The 8111-nt window shown below is 43.7% G+C and overlaps 1 long non-coding RNA gene across 1 annotated transcript; it reads right to left on the reverse strand.

Moving 5' to 3' along the window:
* On the reverse strand, positions 1 to 7769 carry LOC144290542 (uncharacterized). Its single transcript, XR_013358142.1, has 3 exons — positions 7429 to 7769; positions 6518 to 6625; positions 1 to 469 (listed from the first exon to the last, which is right to left on the reverse strand). It is a non-coding gene; the product is annotated as an uncharacterized LOC144290542 (long non-coding RNA).
* Positions 7770 to 8111: the final 342 nt, after the last annotated feature.

Consider the following 8111-nt stretch of genomic DNA (forward strand, 5'->3'; position numbering starts at 1 on the left):
CCACCAGGGCAGAAAACACATGCCTCCCATGTATCACCAGATCCCAGTGCCCAACGCATGTGCTCACTAAGTTAACACACTTCCCCTTTGCTGGTTACAACTTACATTGTTTAGATTATTTTCAGGTAAGTTCAAGATTGTACCAGAAGATGTTTGTACTGAATAATAGAAGTGCAATCTAAATTCAGTTTTGTTTTTTTTTTTACCTCAAGTGATACAAATATTTGGACAGCTAGCTCTAAGTCAATGAAAACAAGATGTTTGCAGTTTTTCAAATTCTCCCCCTTGTCAGCCACCCTTTGCCAACAGAGACAGGTGTTTCCAGATGGTTGCCATGGTGATCTAAAAGCTGTTTTTCTCTTCGTTTCATTTTATCTTTGGAACAGGAGAGTGACAGATTCAAGAGGCAAAGTCTGAGATTTGGTGAGAATCTTTGTAAAGCTTGATGCGGTGCCACCACCTGGTGTTTCTGGAATAAAAGTTTTATTTATATTTTTATAATAAATTTATTTTTTTATTGGTGTTCAATTTGCCAACATACAGAATAACACCCAGTACTCATCCCGTCAAGTGCCCCCCTCAGTGCCCGTCACCCATTCACCCCCACCCCCCTGCCCTCCTCCCCTTCCATCACCCCTAGTTCATTTCCCAGAGTTAGGAGTCTTCATGTTCTGTCTCCCTTTCTGATATTTCCCACACATTTCTTCTCCCTTCCCTTATATTCCCTTTCACTATTATTTATATTCCCCAAATGAATGAGAACATATAATGTTTGTCCTTCTGCGATTGACTTATTTCACTCAGCATAATACCCTCCAGTTGCATCCACGTTGAAGCAAATGGTGGGTATTTGTCATTTCTAATGGCTGAGGAATAAGGAATGAAAGTTTTAGCTTGAGGCTCAGGGAGTTGTCAGGACAGGCACATGTGCCTGGCTGGGATTCAGTGCAACGTGGGCACTCATTGTGACATTTCCCAGATGAGGGACACTCATTTCTCCCCCATGCACTATGAAATTGTGATCCCCTTGGTTCTGAAGCCCTTTTCAGAAAAAAAAAAAAAAAAAAAAAAACGCTTTAGAGCCCAAACAGCTTCAGGGTGCCTGGGAGACCCAGTTAGTTGGGCATCTGACTCTTGGTTTCAGCTCAGGTCTGATCTCGGGGTCATGAGATTGAGCCCCGTGCCAGACTCTGGGATTAGCGAGGAGTCAGCTTGGTTTTCTCTCTCCCTCTTCCTCTGCCCCTCCCCCCATGCTCTCTCTCACTGCAATAAATAAATAAATCTTAAAAAAAAAAAAAAAAAAGCCCAAGCAGCTTTAGCATTTCAGGGATAACTTTCAAAAATGACAAAGAAATGAGGTTTTCCTCCTGGAATTTCTTTTTTTTTTTTTTTTTTTTTTTTTTTTAAAGATTTTATTTATTTATTCATGATAGTCACAGAGAGAGAGAGAGGCAGAGACACAGGCAGAGGGAGAAGCAGGCTCCATGCACCGGGAGCCCGACGTGGGATTCGATCCTGGGTCTCCAGGATCGTGCCCTGGGCCAAAGGCAGGCGCCAAACCGCTGCGCCACCCAGGGATCCCTCCTCCTGGAATTTCTTAGGAACTCTCCTAAGAAGAGTTCCCTTGGAACTCCCTGGGAGTTCCCTTGGACTTTTCCAAGGGGGAACTAGCTACTCAGACCTAGGGGATTCTATCCTTCCATAGATAACATAAATGAGCCAGTGAATCAAAGAGTTCCTTGGTAGATAGAGCCCAGCCAAGTCGAAACAAAACTCCTTTCTGAGAGAGCAATGGATGCGGATCAGCACGCTGGCAGGGCTGCCTCAGGACCCACACAGTGACTGCCACTTACATACAGTCCAACACAGAGAAGTTATGTGCGTGGAGGTGCAGATTGGCCTAAGTGAGGCTCAGGGAGGAGTGTCCTTGCAGTCTCCCAACAGACTCCTCGCTGCTGCTCTACCATCTTTTTCTCTCCTTCATTCTCTTTGGTCAAAATTCTCTCTTCTCCATCTTTCCCATCTTTTTATCTTACTTTCTGTCTCCTTCTTAGGCTACATTTATTTATTCTCTCTCTCCCTTCCTCTACCCATCCCTCACTCATTCACTCCTTTTTTTCTGGTCACTGTCTACATTTTACCATTCCTTCCCATTTCGAATGATTGTCCACTTCTGACTTTGGCCTCATTTTTGATGTAGAAACTTTCATGGAGAGTCCACTCGTGGGTTGCCAGAGAACAGCGAGCTCCTCCAGAGACTGAGTTTCCACTGAGTCTTTAGATTACCAAGTACCCTTTAAAAATTCCCTCTCAAACCATTCACCCAGAATCCTTGCAAGCTAACTGTTCTCTAAAAGTTTTAGAGGTCTCCAGGTACTCACTTCCACCTTCATTCTGTGTGTGCCAGTCACATGTGCAACAATCCTTTGGCTAATAATACACCTCAGCAATTGGCTTTCTTGCCACTGAGATTAGTTTTAAGATGCCAGTTGATGGTTATAAAACATCAATTCTGGAAATTCCATCCAAGGATTGCTATGTATTAACACATTATTAAGATAGTATATTGCAAGGATAATGTACTATTATAATTGTTGACCTATCAAAAACAGAAAATTTTTGAAACTTCAGTGGAAGTTAGATGCCATTCTATTAAATTGGAATTCAGTTAAGGGAAGAGAGAGCATTGCAAATGTTCAGCAAGGTTGGTTAGATGTGCTCATGATTTTCACCAATACTGTTTTTTATAAAATAATTATATATCCACATATGTTACATTATATTTTGTATTATATTATATATAATATATTTGTTTCTATTATATACTTAATAGAATACATGCATATACACAATGCCTACATGTGAAGCATGACCACGAGGTTGGTTAACTTGGGACATTTTGTTGTGGCTTATATGGCCTTAGAGCAATTTCAGAAGGATCTCTGTGTCCTCTGGAGCAGTGACCACATCTCTCAATTAGGACAAAGGTTACCAGGGCAGATGCAATACCCACCTCAGTGTACAAATTATGGAGTATCAAATTTATTTGTATCACGTCTTCTATGCTAAATGATCATTTTACAATGTAAGTCAATACACTTTTATGGAGCAGTGTGGTGGCTGTAAGGTGGGGGAAAGGATGAGTGGTGATGCACAGTCCCCTGTCCTTGAAGAATTATAACAATATGTTGTTGTATGTACCCTTCTCTTAGCAAATAGTGGCTCTGCCCAAATGTGGAAAAATATCTAACTCAGTTCAAAACTAATAGAGCCATTGGCTCAGTGCTTAGGATAAACAAACCTCTGCCCAAGGAGAAATCAGATCCTCCGTCTTTTGGACTATGATTTAGCAAAGCCAAGTTTCTGAAGTTTGAGAACCTCCCTGGTGAGCACCATCAAATGACTTCTCTGCTTCCAACATTGCATTGACAAATGTCACTTCATAATGACATTACCTGTGCTTTCCAAGCTATTGATGGGTCAAATCACACTGGATAGTCCTGGGCTATTTTCTCTGTCTAGACCATGCCCCCTGACCATGGTGGATGGACATATCTCTCTGCACAGAGCCAGTTGAGGATATAAGCTAGACTCTTAAATGGCTATTTTAGGATGCCCAAAGAAATAAATCACAGAGTAAAATACATTTTTAAAGGAACAGGAAATCATGAAACAAAATCAAGAGGTTAGGAAGAACAGTAAACAAGAAAACTCATAATTAGTGACGGGCACTGGGTGTTATTCTGTATGTTAGTAAATTGAACACCAATAAAAAAAAAAACTCATAATTAACAAGCAAAGTCATTACAAAGAAAAACTTAAAACTCCGGATAAACTCTAAAACTGAAAGAATCAAAGAGAGTATTCATGATTGGAAGGTAGGATTGAAGAATTTTACCTAAAAGGCAGTATTGAGAAATGAAGTTTTTCTAGATTTTTCTTATTTATTTGTTTTTTAATGAAAGTGTCATTAAGAAAGAATGAAAACATTTTGAAAGGTAGCAATTTTTGTCTGATAGGAGCTTCCAAGTTGAGAATAGAAGAAATGGCAGAGGAGCCATTTGGAGAGATACTCAGGATAGCCAAGAATTGAAGAAAGACATGAGTTTTTATATCAAAAGGCACTGCAAATACTAAACAATAGGTAGAAATAAATCTATACCTCATACATCGTAGTGAAACTGCAGAAATCGAGGATGAAGAGGAAATCTTAGAAGCAAACCCAGGGGAATAACAGCTAGCCTGAGAGCAGGTGCGAGAAGGAAATGGAATAATATTTTCAAGGGCTGAGAGCAGCTATATCTCCTTCATTCACCTATTAGTGTCCTATGAAACATAAAGTAGAAAGCTCATCTTTGCCCTTCTCGAGTCTCCCTCCAGCCCTGTCCATCCATCCCCCTCCCATATTCTGCCCATGCTTGCCTGCGGACACCAAACTCTCTGAGCCAGGAGTCTGCAAACTATGGCCCACCAGCCAATTCCTTCCCACTGCCTCCTGTTATAAATAAAGTTTTATTAGAACAAGCACACGCATCTGTTTATGTATTGTCCACGGCTGCCTGTGCACTACAAAGAGCTGAATAGCTGGATAGAGCCCCCCTCCAGGGCTAGCCAGTTCCTAGACACTTGCCCATCTGGATACCCCAGGACAGACTGTCCAAGAGTGTGCTTGTCACATGCAAACCAACAAATCCCCAGCCACCATACTGTACCCCTAACCACCTCCTTCGTGAGGCTCTCACTCTCATACTCCAGGCCACTCTCCTCCTGGCCTATCACCTCAGGATCAACTTTCAAACAACTAGGGAAATCCACTATGTACTCCAGAGCCCACTGGTATTACTCAAACCAGACCATCCTAAGCCTGCTTACCTTGCCGTGCCCATTTCTTCCCTCAGAAACCATAGTAAAGGCTTTTGTCTACATCAACCCCCCAGCTTCATCTGCCTCCTGACTGACCCTACGCTTCCCCCTGTAGCCCTACACCCCCCTTTTGAGAACTGTGAATAACAACAAACTCTTTTTTCATTGGCAGTCGTCTCTTGGTCTGTTGGCTATGCATTACCTTAAATACTCTACTAATAATACATTATATCAGGAGGATTCAGGCAGGACCCACAGGTGGATACCCTGGGACCTATTTGCCTGGCTGGGTGGGTTCCACAGGAGGGGAGCAGATGGGTCAATACGTTGTGTTTAAGCAGGTGGTCAACAGCCATTTACCACCTTACCGTGCTCAGCCCACCTATCCTCAGCTGACCCATAGCTTGTTCTTCCTTCTTAAGTTGGGAAATGCACCTGACTCTTCCTGGCTCTCTTTGGAAAGAGAAAACACTAATAAATCAAACATCAAAATAATTATACCCTTATCTTATTGTCACGCAGGCTTCCTGGATGATAGGAACCTTTTGAACCTTTGGTCTACCCACCCCAAACCCAGCCTTCTGTAAGTGCACAATGCACATTACCTTATCAGAACTAAAAACTGTCCCTGAGAGGCTTGAAGAAATACTGGCTGCAGTTTCTAGGTCCTGAAACAGACTGATGGTTGAAACCCCTCACAATGAAGTCCCATTTGGCTTTGAGTAATTAAGATGTCTGGTCCATCCAGGGCCATCCACCAGCACAGACAGAGTAAGCTCTGCCACATTCAGCATCAGGAAGGCTGAAGCCAGGGGGTGCTCTTGTCTTTGCTTCTCGCAGTGACAAGAACACAGAGTGACTTACTCTGCTTAATGGAGTCCATGAGAACCTCACAGAGAGGGTACTTTATGGAGCAGTAAGGATTTGGCAGGCAGAGGTGAAAGAAAAAAGGGCATTCCAGGTAGAAGGGACAGAGTGGGTCAAAAGTTGCTAGGACATGGGGCGCAGCATTGTGGCAGTGACAGGAGTTGAAACTGGAGGTGTAAAGACCAATATGTTTGCAGCCCCTGGACCTGGTACAGATGGAGCACTAAATAAAGAGTCTGGATGAATGAAAGAGGACAAGAGGTAGCCATGGTCAGATACAGAGTGGCCTCGATGACTGCCAGTATTTTTGCTTTCTGCTCGCATCAGACATTACTGCTTCTACGAGGCTGTGCCAGGATGGCCAGGGGTGTTTCTGAGCTGAGCTGGAAGAGCTGGTGAAGCCATGCTTCTAAAATAAATAGCTTGTACTATTTGTCCCTCAAGGACAAAATATGTTTCGTGGAGCCTATTTCATTATTCCTTGCAACATACACATGTGACGCATTAGCCAATTACCCAGCTTGATTAGAGAGTAATGATTTTCACCAAGGTCACATGGCACTTCATAGGTGAAACTGAAAGCAGCAATGACCCTTGGCCCCTGTCCTAAACTGGGCCTCTCTCTCTCTCTCTCTCTCTCTCTCTCTCTCTCCCTCTCTCTTTTTTATTTGCTTGGACCAAGGGCCAAAAGTAAGCCACCAAGCCATGGACTGAAACCTTGTCTGAGGTCTGGGCCCAGGGGGAGCCCTTCTCCTCCAGGGCATCTGAGATACTGGTTTCTTCTGACCTGCTGCACTCCACTCACAGCATTGTGGTTCTCTCCTCTGATAATTGTCCCTTTGGGGGCTGGATGGAACAACAGCCCCAGAGCAGAGAGGAGATGGCTCACTTATGCCTAGAAAAAAGCAGAGAGAGGTGGAAGCTGGACCCAAATGGAAAAACGGGCCTGCTCTAACCCCATGAGAAATGTTCAGGTAGTAACACTTCACTGCTATGTCCCATAGAGCCTCCCTTCACTGGACAGACCTTCTTGGACCCTTCAGAAGACCCCACAATTTGCCATGATCCAAACCCCTCATTCGGGTGCTAGAGTACCAGATTTTCAACAATTTTAACAATTATTTATTGAGCCCTTGTTATGTGGCTGGCACTGTACTAGCTGATGTCCATGTGGCAGTTGCCACCTGCACAATAGTGTATGCTCTGTGCTAAGCATGTCAGAAGTCAAAGGATACAGTGGTAAATATGACAGACATAGCTGTACCCTCATAAGCTTATGGTCTAGAATCCTTCCATTTCAGAAGGTCAGTGCAATTTTTTTTTTTGTGGAGAGACCACAAATCTTAAAGAGGCCTGGATTCAAGACATAGATAGGTCTACCTTGTTCCCCTCTGTGTACTAAGTGGCATTGAAATGGAAGTTTGGATTGCTACCAAGACTGTAGGTACTATGTGCCTAAGATAGTACCTAAGCAAAATTGTCAAACCATGTGGGAAAACCAGTTATTATCTCTTACCTACATACCCACTTCATGGATCTAAAAATATTAATGACTCAAAGATTTCCTTCAGAGCACTACTGGTGTACTATGAGCCTCACTCTGGCCCTGCCAATGTAGAGAGGGAGACCGTGCCTTCTACTGCCCTTACACATAGGAAAAGGGGGTACATTGGGACTTCTCAAGGATTTAACACATACCCAGAAGCTTGTGTGGCACAGTGTACTGGTGCCCAGCTCTCTTCACACCAGAGAAATAAAAAACATGAGAGAGGACCGTATCAGTCCACCTGGGCTTCCATAACAAAATATTGCAGACTGGTGGCTTAAACAAGCAAGATGTACTTCTCACGGTTCTGGAAGCTGGAAGCTGCACGTTAAGGTCCAGCAGGGTTTGGTTTCTGGTGAGAGCCCACTTCCTGGCTTTCAGACAGCAGTTTGTTCTCACACGGTCTTTCCTCTGAATGTACTCTAGTGGGGAGGGGGAGGGAGACAGAAAGAGAGGGAGGAAGAGAAAAAGGGAAGGGAGGAGAGAATAAGCCCCTGGTATCTTGTCTTACCATGACACTAATCCTATTGGCTCAGGGGCCCACTCTTATGACCTCATTTAACCTTAATTACCTTGTATAGGCCCTATCTCCAAATACAGTCACATAGGGGCTTAAGACTTCAACAAATAAATGGGGGTGGAGGGAAATAATTCAGTTCATGGCAGGCTGCCTAACTGCCTTGATAGCAAAACACAAGATATGCGGCTACACCGGGATCAGTCTGTGTTTCCAGAGTGTGCAAAGTGTGTGGGCTTTACATAAGAGGGGGAGCTTGGGTCCTGTCCAAGAAGTATGCATGGTGAGGAGACCACAAGGGTCCAACTCTAACCTGCC

This window comes from Canis aureus, chromosome 2 (assembly GCF_053574225.1).
Source record: "Canis aureus isolate CA01 chromosome 2, VMU_Caureus_v.1.0, whole genome shotgun sequence".
Taxonomy (NCBI): Eukaryota; Metazoa; Chordata; class Mammalia; order Carnivora; family Canidae; genus Canis; species Canis aureus.